Raw genomic sequence first — 22,925 nt, forward strand, 5'->3', positions numbered from 1 at the left:
TTGAAGGATATGTGGCTAAATTCTCTACTCTACTGTGTTTTGCTCCTAATTTAGCTGGAAATGATGAAGCTGTAGTGAATCAGTTCATCAAAGGGTTGAATTCGGAGGTAGTTGCATTGATGAATTTGCAGCGACCTTACCATTTCGCTGATATCTTGAGTAGAGCGAAGAGAGCTGAGGCAAGTCTGATTAGACAATTGACAAGGTTGTGTGTGAAGTAACCTCAGACGCAACAATCCCCTCTCAGATTTGATCGTGGCAGTACGAGTGGGAAGCAAGATTCGCTGAAAGCTCGAAAGAAGCCATTCAAGAAGTTGGGAAGTGGTTCCTCTAGCTCAAGTGGTTCCAGTCCAAGTCATACTGAGGTTTATTGCAGGAATTGCGGAGGGAGACATTCCTCAGAGCAATGCCAAGGAGTTCTTGGTAGATGTAATATTTGTAGACAGCCAGGGCATTTTGCTAAGGTTTGTCCACAGAGAGGTCCCCGAAGATCTTAGAGGGCTGGACCATTTGGATATGTGATCGAGGGACAGACCCAGGACCCACTGGGTGACATAGTGACAGGTACTGATCTTTTATGATTATGTTGCATATGTATTGATTTATATACAAATTCACTTGCTACGATTATCTTTGACTGAGTTGCGTTGATATATGATGTACCTGTTGGGTCGGTATTTATTGTAGTATCGATGTCTTTACCTTTTGGGAAAGAAAGATTGATATCAGAGATTTCTGTAACATCTTTTATATTACAGTAAGAAGAGAATAAGATTGAGTTAGATTATAATGTACTTGTGTTTTCTGATTCGACCGCATTATTGATGTTAATATGCTGAACAAGTACAGAACTGTTATAGATTCCTTCCAGGAGAATATAAGATTCAGACCGGATATGGTTGATGACTAAAGATTTCATCGTAAGGATTCTAGATTTAGAATTCCTTTGATATCTGTGATGTCTATGACTCGATTATTACAGAAAGGAACAGATGGTATCCTTATGTATTCAATAGATTTACTGAAATCGAGCATAGCATTGGCAGATTTGCCAATGATGTGCGAATTGGCTGATGTTGCCTAGATAAGATTTCAGATTTGCTTTATAGCAGACAGATAGATTTCAGAATTGAATTCAGATTAGATACGAATTGTTGTTGTAGAATTCAGTACAGAATGATATAGAATGAGTTGAAAGAATTGAAAGATCAGTAGAAAAGTACCGACCAGGAGTTTCATCTGATTTAGTGTTGTTCTTTGGCATGTTTCAGTATCTTCAGAGAAGTTCTGATGATTCTATGCTTGTTATATCTATGAGATTTTGATATAATTGCAGCATCTGATTGATTGAATTGAATATCTGAAGATTGTATTGAATATTCTGAGAACTGTAATGATTGTATACCGAAATTATTCAGATAAGAATCCTGCTTGAAACAGATTGTATTCAGAAGTATGCGATATCTGAAGTTAGTATACCGATTGATTCTGATACAGTTAAGAGTGTGATCAGTGACCGAGAATGATATTGAGACCAGAAAGTTCAGAAATTTCAGAAATGTATTTTGTCTGATTTGGAAGATTATTTTATTCGACTGTTGCTTTATATCTGCTGAGTATTTTTATTGTTCTAAATCAGTATTTGAGACATCTTATATTGTTTTGGGGAGCATATTTTCTTTGCAGAAGGGATCTAACAGTTGATTAGAATGACATGAAGATATTTATCAAAAAGCATTGTTTATGAGTTCATTGAACTCACTAGATCTGTATAGGATACTGATATTTTGTCTCTGATTTGATATTACTGTTATTGTGAATCCGTATATGCTACAGATTAGTGTGAACCGGTGAGAGTATATACAATTTCAACCGAATCAGAGTTGAATTCGAGAGTTACAGTGATTCAGAAATGTGATCAGAATATTCAGAACTAGATTTTAATAATCAGAGCCGAGTAACAGATATATGATTTTATGTTTGTATCAGGATGTTTCAGAATTGTCAACAGAATTTGATATCGACAGTCAGAACAGATTACCAGGTAGGTATTTCTTCTTTAATTTATGTTATTAACTGATTTGTCTATGTCAGTAATTCGGATCTGAAATCACAGATAGGGTCAGAAATGCACCGTAGTGGATTCAGTTCTCAGTTTGATAATTGAGAATGTATTGTATCCGAGCAGATAGTTTCGATATAGACAGATTAGATCAGTGGTGACAGAATTTGTATTGAAATGTTGGCAGACTTTGTACTGATATGGCTACATTGTCAACAAATGAAGACAATAAGATAAAGATCAGAAGATTTATTACAGAAGTGTATAGTTCTGAATTGAAATGGAAGTACATTTCTATGGCTTTCGTAATGACATTACTGCCATTTCCTACAGATGGTGATATGATATGATTATGATTGACAGATTGTTTAATCTATATCTATCAGTTTGTACCAGATAACGTACAAACATGACCAAATGACACAGATCGATGTCAGAAAAGTGGTCAGAAAGATCAGAATGCCACAGTAGATTAGATCAGATTGTGATTTGATTGAGTTTGTACGTGTGACAGAGTATATCATGAACTCTCTTTTAGATTGTTTTACAGATTGGCAAACTGTCAGAATGTATTATTCAGATATTGGGAGATTTTGGTACAGCTTTAGTGCTGGATGTTAGCACTATACAGCTTTAGTGCTGGAGGTTAGCACTAGTTGTTATGACTTATTGTCACTGTATGAATTACTATATGACAATAGCTATTAAGACAGTTCAGAATGGACAGACTTAAGAAACCAACGTCGGATGATGACGATTGGTATTTAAAGATAAAGATTGTATATGCCTTTGTTTGAGATAAACAGATTTGATAACAGCTGATGGTACTGATATGTGATGAGCTGTAAATTGGTTTATACGGATGGTGAATAGCCAGTAATGCGAGATTGATTTTGTCAGAAGGATTGGAGAAGTGTTATGACATTATACTTAGTGAATTCTTATTCCAGACTGGAATCAGATATGGAAGTTTGGTCTAAACTCTGAGATGCATTTCTTCTGATATCTCTGAATTGATTGTTATGAGTTCGAGGACGAACTCAAATCTAAGAGGGGGAGAAATGTAATGCCCAGGAATTATAGAATTGATAAACCAAGATTATTAATCTTCATTAACGTGAGACTCGGAAGATATGAGAATGCATGACATGCAATGAGGGAAGAGAAGACATGAGAAAATTGGGTTTGCAAGACCGCACCCGCGCCCAGAACAGGAGTGCACCCGCGGTCATGCAATTGTGGATTTTTGCAAGAAATGCCGAAGCATCACCACACCCGCGGTGCAACCAAGACCGTACCCGCGGTGCATGGACAGAAAGTTGGCAAATTTATTCGAAGCAAGACCGCACCCGCGGTGCGAGAAGGACCGCACCCGCGGTGGTGTGACCGCACCCGCGGTCGCTGAATTTCAGAAAATGATAAGCATGCCGAAGCATGAGCGCACCCGCGGTGCATGACACGACCGCACCCGCGGTCATGCGTGTAGCATGAAAAATAAGCCACGTTTTCAGATTGCGCATGCAGTATATATATAGAAGCATGACACGTTTTCTTCAGAATTTCAAAGGGGAAACCGAAAGCTTTGGAGAAAAGTTGATTTCTTAAGTTAGAATTTGATTTACAAAGATCCGTCTATCAGAATTCGAATCCGAAAGCAGTATCGTGCTCCTTTCGCTACGAGCTACACAAGGACGTAAGTTTTGTTACATTTTGAGATGTTTTGGAAATATGTTGCTACTAAAATCGACTATGATTCAGATATGGTGTTTCTGCTACCGTAGATATTATAGAATTAAAGTCTGATTAAAGAACAGATTGTTTCTGTAATTGTTATGATTTTCGAAAGATATTGACTGAGATTTTGATATCAGAATTGTGTATTAATGATTTTGAATATACCGATATTCAGATTATGAGTTCCAGTATTATATTTGTGATGTTCAGATTGACAGGGTTATTCAGAATGTATTGTTAAGCCGTCGAAACATCAGTTGATTTAGATTGATCAGATTCAGATATGATTTCGAATTTTATTCTGATGTCACTGATATGAAATGAATTGTGTCTTGTTCAGATATTGATCAGATTATGTACTGAGTTGAGTATTGATCAGAACAGATTGTGTATTGAATTATTTACTGACACAGTGTATTCGATATTGTCATTTCAGATTTGATATGGACAGATTTGAATACAGATCATCGTCTTCGTCAGACCAGGAAGACAAAGGTATAAATTAACGTTGAGTTGGGATTGCACAACTCGAGTGAGGTTTGACTCGAGTTTCCCTAAATCACATACTTAGTTTATTACATTGATACTTGTAACTAATGAGATTGATGTTTGTAGGCTATTGATTCATAGCCACTGCATGTATTGATTACTGAGTCGTTTAGTCATGGGCTGATTCGCCTAGTCACCGGCTGATTCGTCTGGTTATTGGCTGATTCGCCTAGTTATTGACTAATTCGTCTAAACTTTGGCTGATTCGCCTAGTCACTGGCTGATTCGTCTAGTTATTGGCTGATTCGCCTAATTCTTGACTGATTCGTCAATTCTGCGGCAGATTCGCCCAGACACTAGATATATGAATTATATCGATGCCGTGTAGGAATTGATTCATTCCTATCGACTGAGATTCAATATAATTATCAATATCCAGACATCGGGATCCCTAGGTTAGAGTTGAATCGAGTCTGAGACGACGCGTCAGTGGAGTCGAGTCTGAGACGATGCGTTGGTTGGGTTGAGTCTGATACGACATGTTGATTTACATTGTTTATATCATTCATGTTTATTGAATGCTTGATATTGATTTATATTTCTGATTTGATACATGTTATGAATATTGCTTATATGCTTTCGTATATGCTTCTATATGATTGCATGTATACATTGTTTATACTGGGATATTTATATCTCACCGGAGTTATCCGGCTGTTGTCTTGTTTTGTATGTGTGCATGACAACAGGTGGGACAAGATCAGGGTCAAGAAGATGATGAGAGAAGACGAGTTAGCGTGGTGATTCCGGACTTATTGTAGACTTGGTTTTATTACTTGAACTTTAGTAGTTGAACCTTAGAATAGTTGAAAGACTGTTGTACTATTATACTGAAATGTAGTTTTATACAGATATGTATATTATGTAGATGCCATTACCTTCCGCACTGTTATTTTAAAAAGAAAAAAATTTTAGACCCTGTTTTATCTGAATTGATAATTAAATCCCAAAGATGATTAAGAAGAAAGATCAGCGTCCGGGTCCCCACATTTTCATCGATGACATATTGATTTATTCCAAGACCAGAGAGCTTCATGCAGGGCACCTCAGAGTTGTTCTTCAGTTGCTGAGAGAGAAGAGGTTGTATGCTAAGTTGAAGAAATGTGATTTCTGGTTGGAGCAGATTTCTTTCTTAGGCCATGTTGTCTCGAAGGATGGTATAGCTGTTGATCCAGTGAAATCGAGGTAATACAGAAGTGGCATATTCCTACCACTATATCAGAGGTACGCAGTTTTCTTGGTTTGGAGGGTTATTATCGTCGTTTTATTGCAAAATTTTCCAAGATTGCCCTGCCGTTAACCAATTTGACGAGAAAGACTGTGAAGTTTGAGTGGTCCTATGAATGCCAGAGTGGATTCCAAGAGTTGAAAGATAGGTTGACGTCAGCTCATGTACTTGCTTTGCCCAGTGGTTCAGAGGAATTTGTTTTTTTTACCGATGCGTCAAAGAAGGGCCTCGGTGCGGTGCTGATGCAACGTGGAAACGTTATAGCTTATGCTTCTCACCAGTTGAAGGACTACGAGAAGAATTATCCTACGCATGATCTGGAATTGGCAGCTGTGGTTTTCGCCTTGAAAATCTGGAGACACTACTTATATGGCGAAAAGTGTGAAATTTTCACGGGCCAAAAGAGTTTAAAGTATTTGTTTTCTCAGAAAGAACTTAATATGCGTCAGAGAGGGTGGTTAGAGCTTGTCAAAGACTATGATGTGACGATTAGTTATCACCTGGGGAAAGCGAATGTTTTAGCAGATGCATTGAGCCGTAAGTCGAGTTCTTCTTTGAGTGCTGTGATTCAGAAGCCGTTGTTGTTAGACTTACAATGAGCGGAGATAGCTTTGGTGGTTCCTGGAACCATTGCTCGCTTTTCAGCATTGATCATCCTAGGCTACTTTGACAAACAGAATTCGTAGAGGGCAGGCTATTGATGTACATTTGATAGAGATGAGAGCTAGAGCAGAGGTGAGAGGTAATTCAGAGTTTGAGATGAATAGAGATGGTTTGGTGACATTTAGAGGCCGTATATGTATTCCTGCTGGTGATGATATTCGATGAGACGTTTTGACAAAGGCACATACCGCCCCATACTCGATACATCCAGGTAGCACCAAGATGTATCATGATCTTCGTAGACTCTATTGGTGGCCAGGTATGAAGAAGGATATTGCCATGTTTATTTCTCAGTGCCTAACTTGTCAGCAGGTGAAAATCGAGCACCAGAGACATGCTGGGACATTGCTATCATTGCCGATTCCTCAATGGAAATGTGATCATATTACGATGGACTTCGTGACTGGTCTTCCCAGAACGTAGAAAGGTTTTAACTCTATTTGGGTTATTATTGATCGGTTGAACAAGTCAGCGCATTTTCTTCCAGTCAAGACGACGTATTCCATGAACCAGTATGCCAAAGAGTACATAGCAGAGATTGTTAGACTTCATGGTGTTCCAGTGTCGATCGTGTCTGATCGTGACCCTAGATTTACTTCAGAGTTTTGGAAGAGTTTGCACAGAGCTATGGGTACACGGTTAGCATTCAGTACAGCATATCACCCCCAGAGTGACAGTCAATCAGATGGAGTTATTCAGATTTTAGAGGATATGCTCAGAGCTTGTACTATTGATTATCCTTGTAGCTGGGATTCCAAATTGCCTCTTGTTGAGTTCACGTACAATAATAGCTACCAAGCGACGATTGGCATGGCACCGTATGAAGCACTTTATGGACAAAAGTGTAGATCTCCCTTGTATTGGGACGAGATTGGTGAGAGGAAGATGTTTGGTCCCGAGTTGGTCCAACAGACAGCTGATGTTGTTGCTGTTATCCAAGAAAGAATGAAGAAAGCACAGTCAAGATAGAAGAGTTATGCTGATGTGAGACGAAGGCCGTTGCAGTTTGTGGTTGGTGATCACGTGTTCTTGAAGATTGCACCTTTTAAGGGTGTGATGCGGTTTGGCAAGAAGGGAAAGTTGAGTCCGAGATTTATTGGCCCATTTGAGATCTTGGATAGAGTTGGTGATCGAGCTTACAGGTTAGCCCTACCGCCAGATCTTGATAGAGTTCATAATGTTTTTCATGTCTCCATGCTCAGGAAGTATATTGCAAATCCTTCCCATGTTCTTCGCCACGAGCCATTGGATTTGACGCCGAATTTGACGTACCAAGAGGTTCCAGTTCAGATTCTGGATCGCAAATTTAAAGTGTTGAGAAACAGAGAGATTGACATTATTATAGTCTTTTGAAGGAATCATTTGATTAAAGAAGCCACGTGGGAACCAGAGGATGACATAAAAAGAGAATTATCCTGAGTTTTTTGTGCAGTGACGTCAATTTCGAGGGCGAAATTACTTTAAGGAGGGGAGATTTTAATAGCCAAGCCTGGTGAACGGTACGGTTTAAGATTTCGTATGATTATTGACTATTTGGTTAAGTTTAAGTATAGTTTTGATGTTAAGAGTTGCGATTTAATTCATGGTAATGCGTATGTTGAGCCAATTGGTATGAGGCCAATTTGGGTGGTTAGATAAGTTATAGAGGTTCAACTTTCTTGTTGAGAGTTTTGCCGAATTATGAGGAGAAGCAGCGTTGCGATTCGATTTTAGTTGCAAAAGTTTGTTGTTGGCTACAGAGGTGACCGCACCCGCGGTCAGTTAGCCACCGCACCCGCGGTGTTTGGGCAGAGACCACACTGCACCCGCGGTCAGTTTTGTAGCGTACCTGCGGTCGACGTTTTCAGATTTTCGGTTGTTGTCCAGTACACGCAGCGCACCCGTGGTAAGATTAGCAGCGCACCCGCGGTAGTGAACAGTAGAGTCGTATTTTACGATTTTAAGTGATTACATGCAAGAGTTGGCTTCATTTTCCTTATTTCTTCTCCTACTTCTCGGTTTGCAGCTCAAGGGGAAAGCTAGGGTTCCATTTCCTTTCATTTCCTTCCTTTGATTCTAGCTTCTTGTTGGATATTTGAAGGGTGAACAAGATAGTTTTGGGTTCAAGGAGCTAAGGTAAGCTTGTGGTATAGTTCATTCTTGGTTTTTAGTGTTGGGAGAAATTATGGATTATTGAGTGTGTTGGTTTATAGGTTTTGTGGTATGGGTTTGTGATTATTGAGATGTTGATGGTTCATTATATGGTTTATTGTTGTAGGAAGTGTACCAAGATAATAGAATCAAGTGATCCAACACTACAAGGAAAATGATTTTCCGCAGCACGTTATAAACAGCGTGCATTAAAAGCACGCTGCGTATAGTGCTTTTAACGGCGTGCATCAATATGTGCGCTGTTAATATTGTTGAACTTGACAGAAATAACGGCGTGCATGAAAAGCACGCTGCGGAAAGTAATATCTGCAGCGTGCATTTATGTGTGCTGTAAATATTATATACTTTCCGCAGCGTGCTTTTAATGCGCGCCGTTAATAACATATACATTAACGGCGTGCATTAAAAGCATGCTGCGGAAAGTAATATTATATACTATCCGCAGCGTGCCATAATGCGCGCTGTTAATACCCTATGCATTCACGGCTTGCATTGATAGCACGCTGTGGAAAATGTTACGAAATTTTAAATTAGAGACGGGTTTAGAGAAACCGTTTTTAATTTAATTATTGCAATGGTTTCCAAAAACCGTCGCTATTTAAAACGTCGCCATTTTAAATCGGCGACGGTATAATAAAACACCGTCGTTTTTAGCGACAGGTTTTAGTAAACAGTCGCTAATTGCCGTAAATCTGCGACAATTATATTAAAACCGTCGCTACTAGCGATGGTTTGTTGGGAAACCGTCGGTAATAGTCAAAAATTGTCTATAAATATCCGATTTCCGTTCCACTTTACTACACACTATTTTATACACTTAAAATTTTTCTTTCTTATACGATTTTAATTTCGATTTAGGTACATTTTTTTGTTTCAATTTTTGGTTAATTTTTTAAGTGCTTTAATTAAGATCATGAGTTTATTTATCATAGGTGTATTGTAATTTTTTAAAAAATTTACTAAATTATAAAAGTAATTTTTTTTTATTGTTACGCAGATTTTAGCGACGGTTTATAAACCCGTCGCTAAATTTAAATACCGTCGCTAAACTTAAACACTGTCGCTAATATTTAGCGACAGAATAGTCATAAACCGTTGCTAATATTTAGATGTTTTTTTAACATTAACGACGTACATTGCACGCTGCAGATAGTGTATTAACGACGTACATATGCATGCTGCCAATAGTTTAACTATCAACAGCATACTCTGCACGCCGTTATTAAACTAAACCGCAGCGTAAATCGCACGCCGCCAATAGTGTCAAACTTCAGACGACTTTCAACTTTGAAGCGTGCGTCGCAGCGTGCAATGCACGCTGCGGATACCTTTCCGCGGCGCATATTGCACGCCGCGTAAACCCACTTTTCTTGTAGTGCAAGTGTAATAAGTGGAATTCATTTCCTTGTGCTCACATGATAATATATGTATTGTGTTTCAATGGTTTTAACATGTTATTCCCTTCCATTTCATTCATGCTATGTATTAATACAATTTGTTGTATATTAGAGGCATTTTATGTCTCAATTATGTCAAAGGGAATACAAAAGAAAACAGTATGCAAGGTGTTTGGTTTAATGCCTAAAAGAGAGTTCAAATGATTTATTGGATTGATAGATACATAGTCAGAGATTGCATGCAATTAGTTGATCAACGACCATAGGTTTATATCCCAACAGGGTATCGATTTATATCGATGGGATATAGGTACAGAGACAGAGATGCTATTTAGATATCAATCCATCAGAGAAAATAGAAATACCATCTTTATCATTATTCATGCTATGATATTTATGTTTCAGAGTTGATGGTATTCAATGTTTTCAAAGTCATGTTTTTCAGAGTATGCTATGTATTCATTGATATTTAAGAGTTCCACTTGCAGATTTTTATACTCAATTCAGTTATTTCATGTGATGCAGATAAGAGCGACGAGCCTGGACGTTGATTGGAGCCGGAGTCATATGCATAAGAGAAGGAAGGAAGAAGGCTATTTTGCTAGCATTTTGGACATGATCACAAAAATGATATTTTGTATTTTGTTGTATCATTTTATTGATCATGTATATACTTTTGATTATATATTGAAATGTATTTTAAATCCTTCTTTCTTTTAAGAATATTTTAAATTCCGCTGTTATTTTATTAAAATTGGTCAAGGGCGTTACAAAATGTCCATGTTGTTTGCAAATACGGCAACTACCAATCACTCCCTGGCATTGCTCGGTCGGATCCCTCCGCAAGTTCTGCAATAAGCCCCGGTATAACTCTGGCTCTGTCGGGAACCAGTGAAGTTAGAAGAACTGCTGCCAGAATTCTTAAACTGTCTTCCTCTGGCTTTCAAATTGTCTTTCTTCCTACCACTGGTTCTGCCACTCTGAAATCTGGATGGGGGTTGCTGTGGTCTCGGTGCTGGACGAACATACAAATCTCCCTTCTGTCTCATCAGACCCGCTTCAGCTCCTTTGGCTCTGTTCAGGGCATCAGCAAAATTATTCGGTCGCCCGGTGTTCACCAATGTAAAAATCTCGGGATTCAACCCATTGATAAACTGATCAGCAACAACTTCGTCATTCTCGGCAACATGTGGAGCAAATCGTAGCAAGGTAGAGAACTTGGCCACATACTCTTCAATGTTCAGCTGACCCTGTCTCAAATTTGCAAACTCTGCACCCTTGTCCATTCATTACGACACTGGGAAAAATCTTTGATAAAATTCAGTCTTAAAGATGTTCCAGGTAATATTCGTACCTTGATGCTCCAACTCTCTCTTGGTTGTGAGCCACCAATTCTTCGCAACATGATGCAACTAGTGCCCAATCAATAAGACTCTGCAGTCATCTGTGTAATCCAAGGAATCAAACAGCATCTCAATTTCATCTAACCAACTCTCACAGTCAACAGAAGTCTCTGTTCCTTTCAGATTTGGCGGTTTGAACGACTGAAATCTCTTCAGTAGCATTTCCATCGGTGTTGCTGTCACATCCATCGGATTAGCTGAGGTACTGCCTTGTTCTGGGATTCGTCAAGGAGGCATATCTGATTATCAGAAGGGTTAGCAATCAAATCTGACAAATCTGTCTCAGTCCCTTCTGATCATCTTACCTCTGATCAAGAATCGGTTCTGATTCATTCTCCATAATACACGTTATCAATTCAAATCAGATAATCAGGTAAACATGTATTTCAAAGCAGTAAAACATGCTAGCAATCAAAAGCAAAGAAATAAAACTCATTCTACCCCGCTCACTAGCTTCTATCTTAGTCTAAGGAACCTACAGTTCTGGAACCTACTACTCTGATACCACCTGCTGTGGGGACCATGACGCTAATTCATCTCTTAATCGTTCTTGGGAATAATTGGATCAATTCAATACACTGGGTCTAATTTTTTTTTTAAAATACAAGTGCGGAAACATAATGGAATCAATCTGATATAAACATCCACATAAAAGTACAAGTCTTGTACAATTACATTAAAATCAAACTAGGGTTCAACTACTATATATCAAGTGCTGAATCCTAGTCTACTTCTGAGCCCGGATCTCCACGACACTAACTGTAATCTCTCATCCTCTTCTTGACCCTATTCAAACACAACAATAGCCGGGTAACTCCGGTGAGAAATACATTCCCAGTATAAACAATGTGTACATGCAATCATATAACAGATATAAAAGCATGAAAAAAATATCAATAACATGTATCAAAATCTGAAAGACATGAATCAATATAAAACTGTAAATCAACTAGTGACTCATCATCTCAGACTCGACTCATTTCTAATCTAGGGATCCCGGTTCCTGGACATTGGCACAATATACTGAATCTCCTCAATATAAGCTGATCTGCTCCTACGCAATATCAATATAAACCAAACATCCAGTGTCTTGGCATATCCGCCAAAGACGAGGCATCTCCACCGATGACTCAATACATGCTTTGCTATAACTCAATAGAGTAAGCATATCAATCTCATGAATTGCTAACATCAATGCAATAAAATAAAGTATGTGGTTTTTGGGAAATATAAGTCCAATCTAACTCGAGTCGATCTCCCGGTTAGCATTGAATTATACCTTTCTTTTCTCAATCTGACGAAGTCGAAGTCTCGAATTCGAAGTCTGTCAATACTCAATCTTGCAATGACAAAACTTAGTAAAAATGACGTCCGTGTGAAGACGCTAACACGAGGATCATAGAAGTATATTCAGATCAAAATTCTGACGAGCGAATCTTGCAATAAAATTCAATTCCTCTTATCTGAAGCAATTTCCTCCAGAGCTTCTCATCCCTTTTCTTCCTGAATTTGCTGAAGTAATTGCAACATTTATATAAATATACGTTGCATGAAAAAACAAGTGGCTAACTCTATGTTGCACGTATCGCGCATATGCGCGACCCTCCTCGGCGCATATGCGCGAGACATTCTGTCTCGACGTATGTCTTCTCGGCAGCTCGCGCATATGCGCGCACCATCGCCCCGCGCATATGCGCGAGACCTAATGTCACGGCTGCACATATTTGCGCATATGCGTGCACTTCCTTCGCGCATATGCGCGAGGTTCTCTACCTATCTCGCGCATATGCACAAGTGGTTCTGTCTTCGCACATCAAATATCACATGCCAACTCAAATCAAGTCTCGGAGGGGTCCTTAATAATCATATCAATTCAAAATCAATAATCGCAGATTAACATGATATAAAATCTCGGTCATTACATTTCTCCCCCTTTAAGATACGATTTCGTCCCCGAAATCATAGAAAATCAAATCATATCAAATAAGAAGGTATAACAGAAACTGAATAGAAAACTCACATCAATAAAACAACTCTCGAAATCTCTACCTCATATCTGATTCAGTTTCCCAGGTAGCTTCTTCAATGCCATGACGACTCCACTGAACTTTCACAAGCGGATTAGTCTTCGTTCTGAGTAGCTTTTCTTTACGATCGAGAATCTGGATCGGCTTCTCGAAGTAACTCAGTGTCTCATCAAGTTTGGCCTCACCTGGCTGAATAATATGAGATGCATCAGGAATATATTTCCGCAATAAAGATACATGAAAGACATCATGTATTCCAGATAGAAAAGGCGGTAATGCGAGTTGATAGGCACGATCTCCTATCTTCTCGAGAATCTCGTACGACCCAATATAACGTGGAGATAACTTCCCTTTCTTGCCAAATCTGACAACTCCTCTGAAACGTGAAATCTTCAAGAATACTCTGTCTCCTGCCTCAAATACCAACGGTCTACGTCGAACATTGACATATTTGGCCTGTATGTCTTGAGCTGTCTTCATTCTCTTCTGAATCAGCTTCACTTTCTCAGTCACCTCTCGAAGCATATCAGGTCCAATCTCAGGTACCTCCGAAATATCATCCCAATACAGAGGAGATCTACACTTCTTGCCGTACAATGCTTCAAACCGTGCCATCTCAATACTCGTCTGATAGCTGTTGTACGAAAACTCACAAAGCGGCAAAGATTCTTGCCAACTAGTGCCAAAATCTAGCACTACAGCTCTAAGCATATCCTCCAGTGTCTGGATAGTCCTCTCTGACTGTCCGTCGATCTGTGGATGATATGCGGTACTCAGATGTAATTCGTACCTAGAGCCTGCTGTAAACTGTGCCAAAAGTGTGCAGTAAACCGAGGATCACAGTTTGATACTGTGGGGACCCGGACGCTAATCATACTCTTAATCATCATTGAGACAATTTAATAAATTCTAATAAATGGGACCTAATTTTTTTTAAAAAATACAGTATTAAATGCTGAACGTAATAGTATTCAATCTAATGTACATATTAGTATAAAAGTACAAGTCTTGTACAACAAACATCAAATTCAAACTAAGGTTCTACAAATAAATGTCAAATGCTGAATCCTATCTACAGCAACGTCAAAGTCCGTGGTCTCCACTCTAATCACGATCTCTCATCATCTCCTCGACCCTGATCATGTCCCACCTGTTGCCATGTACACATACAAACACGACAACAGCCGGATAACTCCGGTGAGAAATAAATCCCAGTATAAATCAACGAACATGCAATCATATAATCCATATAAGCATGAAACAAATATCAATAATATGTATGAAAATCTGAAAACATAATCAATATAAAACTTTCAATCAGACTCGTGACTCCACGTCTCAGACTAGACTAAATCCTAGTCTAGGGATCCTGATTTACAGACGTTGGTATTCTATATCAAATATCATTAATAGAAGAAACTCCAATTCTATCCACTTCGATATAACCAAACATCCGGTGTCATACCTATCCGTCACAGAATTTAGTACTTTCGCTAATTCACTATCTTGTGACAATGTACAATGTGCCAGTGACGATTCCATCACCATCGGCACTTATGTCACAAGATTACTCGTCTAATACTAATCTAATAAATGCTTTATATAAATCAATTAGACAAGCATATTAATTCAAATCAATGCACACAGTAATAATAAATATGTGATTTAGGGAAACTCAAGTATATCATACTCGAGTCGTTCTCCCGATACCACATTGATTTATACCTTTCTTTATTTTAGTTCTGATGACGTTCCCATCTGGAATTCAAAGTCTGTCAACACTCAATCTGGCAATGACAATATCAATAATACCATATCAATATACTGCTCAAATCAATACCGAATCTGGTCAATCTGGATTTAACTCGAAACCAACGGCATAACAGAACAATCCCGATATCCCAGTCAATACAACATCAACAGATGATAATTGCAATCCATAACTGATATCCAAGTCGGATTTTCCTCAAATCGAATTAAATTCTACGAAGGAATTTAACACTTCCTCTGCAATTCCCTTCCGTTTCCTGGCTGAAGAATGAAATAATACATATATATTGCATGTCCAAGGATAGGTGGTCCTCCCTTGAAGCAACACGTCTCGCGCATATGCGCGACCTTCATCGGTGCATATGAGCGAGACAATATGTCTCGGCGCGTTACTAGCACGGCAGCTCGTGCATATGCGCGCCCACATTCGGGGAATCTCTGTCTCATGTCTGACGCAGTCTCCCAGGTAGCCTCTTCGACGCCATGACGACTCCACTGAACTTTCACAGGTAGCCTTTTCCTTTCGATCGAGAATCTGAATCGGATTTTCAAAATAGATTAATGTCTCATCAAGCTCGGCCTCGTCTGATTGGATGACATGTGAAGCATCAAGCATGTACTTTCGCAACAACGATACATGAAAAACATGATGTATCCTAGATAAAGAAGGCGGTAGTGCCAGTCGATATGCACGATCTCCTATCTTCTCGAGAATCTCGTACGTCCCAATAAATCGTGGAGACAACTTCCCTTTCTTGCCAAATCTAACAACTCCTCGGAAAGGTGAAATCTTCAAAAATACTCGGTCTTCTGCCTCAAATACCAACGGTCGTCGTCTGATGTTGGAATATTTGGCCTGTCTATCTTGAGCTGCCTTCATTTTTTTCTGTATCAGCTTTACTTTTTCTGTCATATCTCTGATCATCTCAGCTCCAATCTCAGGAACCTCAGAGATATCATCCCAATACAGAGGAGATCTGCATTTCTTACCATAAAATGCCTCGAAAGGAGCCATCTCAATGCTTGTCTGATAGCTGTTGTTGTACGAGAATTCACAAAGTGTCAAAGCATCCTTCCAATTAGTGCTAAAATCAAGCACTACAGCTCTCATCATATCTTCCAATGTCTGGATAGTCCGCTCTGACCGTCCGTCAGTCTGTGGATGATATGCGGTAATCAGATGTAACTTCGTACCTAGAGCCTGTTGCAAACTCTGTCAGAAGTGCGAAGTAAACCAAGGATCATGGTCTGAAACAATCGACTTCGGCACTCCGTGCAATCTAACCACTTCTCTGACATAAATATCGGCCATCTGGTCATGTCTGTACATCATCTTGTATGGAATAAAACATGCGGATTTGTTCAATATGTCAATCACAACCCAAATCGCATCACAACCTCTGGAGGAACGCGGTAATTGCATCACAAATCCATGGAAATGTGGTCCCATTTCCATTCAGGAATAGATAAACTGTGAAGTAGACCTCCTAGTTTCTTTCTCTCAGCTTTCACATGTTTGCAATTTCAGACATTTGGATACAAATGTAGCAATATCAGCTTTCATCTGCTCCTACCAATATTGTGTCTTCAAATCATTGTACATCTTCCTGCCACCAGGGTGAATGCTAAAACGACTGCTGTGCACTTTTTTCAGTATCCACTGTCTCAAATCTGAAACATTCGGCACAACAATACGGTTATTCACATACAAAACACTGTCATGAACCTGATATTCTGATTGATGTCCATCTCTAACCATAGCAATCGAATTCTGTATATTCTGATCAAATTTCTGTGCTTCTTTGATTCTACATATCAGTTCTGGTTTGACCCGAATATCACATAATCTCAGAGGCTGATAATCTGTTTCAAAGGCTAACCCAGAAAAACTGCAATTTTCTATGAAATTCGAAACACCATTCGTTGATAAGGATAAAGAACATAGCTTTCGAATCAGTGCATCAGCTGCTGCATTGGACTTTCCAGGATAATATTTGATTTCACAATCGAAATCCTTCAATAAATCAAGCTATCTTCGCTTCCTCATATTCAACTCGGACTGTGAAGATAGATACTTCAGGATCTTGTGATCAGAATAAATTTCAAAATTCTCACCGTAAAGGTAATGTCGCCATATCTTCAATGCAAAGATGATGGCTGCCAATTCAAGATCATGAATTGGGTAGCGAGTCTCATGTGGCTTCAGCTGTCTCGAGGCATAAGCAATAACATGTCATCGCTGCATCAGAACACAACCCAATCCTCGGTGAGATGCATCACAATAAACTACAAAATCACCAGTACCTGATGGAATAGTCAGTATCGGTGCACTGGTCAATATTTTCTTCAATTCAAGAAAGCTGGTCTCACATTCTTCAGACCAAACAAATGGAGCATTCTTCTGAGTCAGTTGAGTAATCGGCTTGGCAATACTGGAAAAATATTTAATAAATCGTCGGTCATATCATGCCTAACCCATAAAACTACGAATCTCAGGTACTGATGTCGGTCTTGGCCAACTGATCACGGCCTCAACTTTACTGGGATCAACAGAAATACCGTCTCCGGATATAATGTGACCCAAGAATACAACCTGTCTCAACCAAAACTCGTATTTCGACAGTTTAGCATATAATTTCTCAGCTCTCAGAATTTTCAATATAGTTCTCAAATGCTCAGTATGCTCAATCATATTCTTCGAATAAATCAATATATCATAAATGAATATAATTACAAAATCATCGAGATATTTCTTAAAAACACGGTTCATCAGGCCCATAAACACAGCTGGAGCATTTGTCAAACCAAAAGGCATGACAATAAACTCATAATGTCCATACTTGGTTCTGAACGCTGTCTTCGAGATAACAGAATCTATGACTCTCAGCTGATTATATCCAGATCTCAGATCGATTTTGGAATATGCAGAAGAACCCTGCAACTGATCAAATAAATCATCTATATGAGGCAAAAGGTATTTATTCTTTACCATGCCCTTGTTCAGTTGCTGGTAATCAATGCAAAGTCTAATTGAACCGTCTTTCTTCCTCACAAACAATACTGGAGCACCCCAAGGAGAAACACTCGGTCTAATGTAACCCTTGGCCAGTAAATCTTCCAACTGATATTTCAATTAAATCGGTGCCATTCTGTACGGAGCTCTAGAAATCGGAACTATACCTGGTACCAATTCAATGCTGAAGTCTCTCTCGAATCGGAGGCAAACCCGGAATCTCATCTGGGAAGACATCAGCAAACTCGCATACTACTGGCATGGTTGCCAATGATGGACTCGATTTCAATAAATCAAATGAATAGACAAGGAATCCCTTCGCTCCTTTATGTAATAATCGAGTCATAGATAATACGGATATCAAAGGAATTCTTGATCTAGAACCCTTACCGTCGAATTTCCACTCATCAGCCATATCCGATCCGAATCTCACAATCTTGTGGAAATATTAAACGGTAGCTCTGTACTTGGTCAGCAAATCAATACCGATAATACAATCAAAATAAGATAATCCAAGTACAATACAATCCAAATCAATCTCATGCCCGTCATACTGTAGCATACAATGTTTAACAGAATTCACTGATATCAACCCTGTCCACAAAGGAGAGGAGACAGATACTATAGCAGATAAAGACTCAACAGGCAATGCATGAATCAATGCAAATCATTCAGATATAAATGTATGAGAAGCACCAGTATCTATCAATACATAAGCAGGGTAACCACATAAAGAACAGTTACCTGAAACGACATCATCTTGTGCTTCCTGGGCCTGCTCCTCTGTCAAAAAAATACTCTGGCCTGTTGTCTAGGAAGCTGGCTCACTGTCTGGCTTCTCATGGCCTCTGCTGTGACTGAGCTGGTGCTGGCTGAAATGAATGAACATCAGCTGATCAACTATCGGTCTGTGCTACTGATCCCGATGATTCGGCTCCCTGGGATCTTTGAGAATCTCTCTGGGGACAAACTCTAGCAAAATGTCCCTGCTGTCTACAAATACGACAACTACCAAACACTCCTCGGAACTGCTCTGTGGCATGTCTTCCTCCACAAGTGCTGCAATAGGCTCCTGTATAACTTCGGCCCTGACCGATCTGTCTCGAACCACTAGAACTGGATGAACTGCTTCCAGATCTCTTAAACTGCTTCGCTTCAGCTTTTAGGAAATATTTCTTTCCACCGCTGTAGCTGCCACTCTCAAACCAGGGAGGTGGTTGTTGTGGTCTTGGTGCTGGAGGCACAAATGACGCTTCTTTTTTCTTATCAGACCGGCTTTGGCTCCCTTAGCTCTATTCAAGGCATCAGTAAAACTGTTAGGGTCGCCCCGTATTCACCAATGTAAAAATCTCAGGATTAAGGCCATTAATGAACTGATCAGCAACAGCTTCGTCGTTCTCAGCCACGTGTGGAGCAAATCTCAACAAGGTAGAGAATTTGGCCACATACTCTTCAATGTTCGGCTGACCCTGTCTCAAGTTTGCAAACTCTGCTCCCTTGTCCTTTCTGTACGACACTGGAAAGAATCTCTGATAAAATTCGGTTCTGAATACTTTCCAAGTAGTTACTGTACCTCGATGCTCCAACGCCCTCTTTTTGGTGAGCCACCAATTTTTTGTGACATCATGCAATTGGTGCCCGATCAGTTTCACTCTCCGCTCATCAGTGTAATCCAAGGATTCAAACAACATCTCAATGTCATCTAGCCAACTCTCACAATCAACTGAAGTCTCAGTACCCTTCAGAGTCGGTGGATGGAACGACTGAAATCTCTTCTGCAATGTTTCCATTGGTGTTGCTGTCACATCCATTGGAGGATTTGAAGTGCTACCCTGTTCCGGTATTATTCGAGGAGGCATATTTCATTATCAAAAGGGTTAGCAATTGCAATATAATAGACCTGTTTTCAGTCCTCCTCTGATCATCTTACTGCTGATCAAGAATTGGTTCTGATTCATTCTAAATAATACACATTACCAATCAAATCAGACGATTCAGGTAAACATAAAGCAGTAACAAATGCTAGCAATCAAAAGCAGGAAAGAAAACTCAATCTACCCCACTCCCTAGCTTCTATCTCAATCTAAAGGATCTATTGCTCTGATACCACCTGTTGTGGGGACCCGGACGCTAATTCATTTCTTAATCGTCTGAGGAATAATTAAATCAATTATAATAAACAGGGTCTAATTTTTTTTTTAAATACAAGTGTTAAATACGGAACGTAATGGAATTCATTCGAATATATACATCGAAAATCAAGTACAAGTCTTGTACCATATACATTCATTTACAATTAAGGTTTAACAACTACATGTCAAGTGTTCAAACCCTATCTAAAATCCAAGTCCATAGTCTCCACTCTAATCACGATCTCTCTTCATCTCCTCGACCCTGATCCTGTCCCACCTGTTGCCATGCACACATACAAACAGGACAACAGTCGGATAACTCCGGTGAGAAATACATCCCAGTATAAATCAACGACACATGCAATCATATAATCAATATAAAGCATGAACAAATATCAGTAATGTGGGGACCCGGACGCTAATCATGTTCTTAATCATCATTGGGACCATTTAAGAAATTATAATAAAATGGTCTAAAATTTATTTATTTTTTAAAATTGCGGAACGAAATGGTATTCAATCTAATGTACATATCAGTATAAAAGTACAAGTCTTGTGCAACAAACATCAAACTTAAACTAAGGTTCAAAAACTAAATGTCAAGTGCTGAATCCTATCTACAGCAACGTCAAAGTCCGTAGTCTCCACTCTAATAACGATCTCTCATCATCTCCTCGAACCTGATCCTGTCCCACATGTTTCCATGCACACATACAAACACGACAACAGCCGGATAACTCCGGTGAGAAATAAATCCCAGTATAAATCAACGAACATGCAATCATATAATCAATATAAAACATGAAACATATATCAATAATATGTATCAAAATCTGAAAACATAATCAATATAAAACTGTCAATCAGACTTGTGACTCCACGTCTCAGACTAGACTTAATCCTAGTCTAGGGATCCCGGTTTCCAGACGTTGGCATTCCATATCGAATATCAGTAATAGAAGAAATTCCAATTCTATTCATCATCGATATAACCAAACATCCGGTGTCTTGACCTATCCGTCACGAACTTTGGCACTTTCTCCAATTCACTATCTTGTGACAATGTGCAATGTTCCAGTGACGATTCCATCACTATCGGCACCTATGTCACAAGCTCACTCGTGTCTAATACATGCTTTCTATAAATCAATAGAACAAACATATCAATTCAAATCAATGCACATAATAACAATAAGTAGGTGATTTAGGGAAACTCAAGTATATCATACTCGAGTAGTTCTCCCGGTACCACATTGACTTATACCTTTCTTTTATTGCAGTTCTGACGATGTTCCCATCTGGAATTCAAAGTCTCTCAACACTCAATCTGGCAATGACAAGATCAATAGTACCATATCAATATACTGCTCAAATCAATACCAATCTGATCAATCTGGATGTAACTCAAAACCAACGGCATAAAGGAACAATCTCGATATCCCGGTCAATACGACATCAACAGATAATAATTACAATCTATAACCAATATTCCATAAAATCTGTAATTAATCGATAATCTAAATCTGTCTGTTATCAATCGATATACTCTGAAAAATCATGAAAAATCGTAACAATTCCATAATCAATCTGTTTCTCAATCTGACTTCGATTCTACGATGTCTAACATGTCAAGAACATCATATATGAATCCTATCTGATTCTGACAATACCATAATTTCAAAACACAACAAAACGTAGTAAAACTTACGTCCAGTTGAAGCCTGTGTCGATAGGAACACTGTACTGAAGTCGATTGAAATTCTGACGGACGGATCTTGCACAATCACAAATCTAAAATATGAAAAGGCGGACGGATCTTGCACAATCACAATCACAAATCTCTGAAGCTATCCTCGATTTTTGCTGCTGAATCTCGAAGGAAAAAGAATAGCTTAACATATAAATTGCATGGGAAAGAACAAGTGGCTCATTCTATGTGCTGCACGTCTTGCGCATATGCGCGCCACATCACCGCGCATATGCGCGAGGTTCTCTGGACTCGCAATTTTTCTAGTACACACTCGCTCATATGCGCGCACTCACTTCGCCCATATGCGCGAGGCCCTTTGCCCATTTCGCGCATATGTGCGCCTCCTGGTCGCGCATATGCGCGAGGTGTACTATCCTCGCACATACATATTCTCATGCCGAATCAAATCGTGTCCCGATTAATCCTCTCCTAATCATATCAATTCATAATAAATCATTTCGCAGATTAACAGATAAAAATCTCGGGCATTACATTTCTCCCCCCCTAAGATACGATTTCGTCCTCGAAATCACTAGAAAACAATCATATTAATAAGAAGGAATGTATAACAGAAGTTGAATAAAATACTCACATCAATGAAATAATTATGGGAATCTCTGTCTCATGTCTGACTCAGCCTCCCAGGTAGCTTCTTCGACACCGTGACGACTCCAATGAACTTTCACAAGTGGAATATTCTTCGTTTTGAGATGCTTTTCTTCCAATCAAGAATCTGAATCGGCTTTTCGTAGTAGCTCAATGTCTCATCAAGCTCGGCCTCGTCTGGCTACATAATGTGTGAAGCATCAGGCAGGTATTTTCCGTAGTAACGATACATGAAAGACATCATGTATTCCAGATAAAGAAGGCGGCAATGCAAGTCGATAGGCACGATCTCCTATCTTCTCGAGAATCTCGTATGGCCCAATAAATCGTGGAGACAACTTCCCTTTCTTGCCAAATCTGACAACTCCTCGGAAAGGTGAAATCTTCAAAAATACTCGGTCTCTTGCTTCAAATACCAATGATCTACGTCGAACATTGTC

This window comes from Primulina eburnea, unplaced genomic scaffold, assembly GCF_022965805.1.
Source record: "Primulina eburnea isolate SZY01 unplaced genomic scaffold, ASM2296580v1 ctg448_ERROPOS400000+, whole genome shotgun sequence".
NCBI lineage: Eukaryota > Viridiplantae > Streptophyta > Magnoliopsida > Lamiales > Gesneriaceae > Primulina > Primulina eburnea.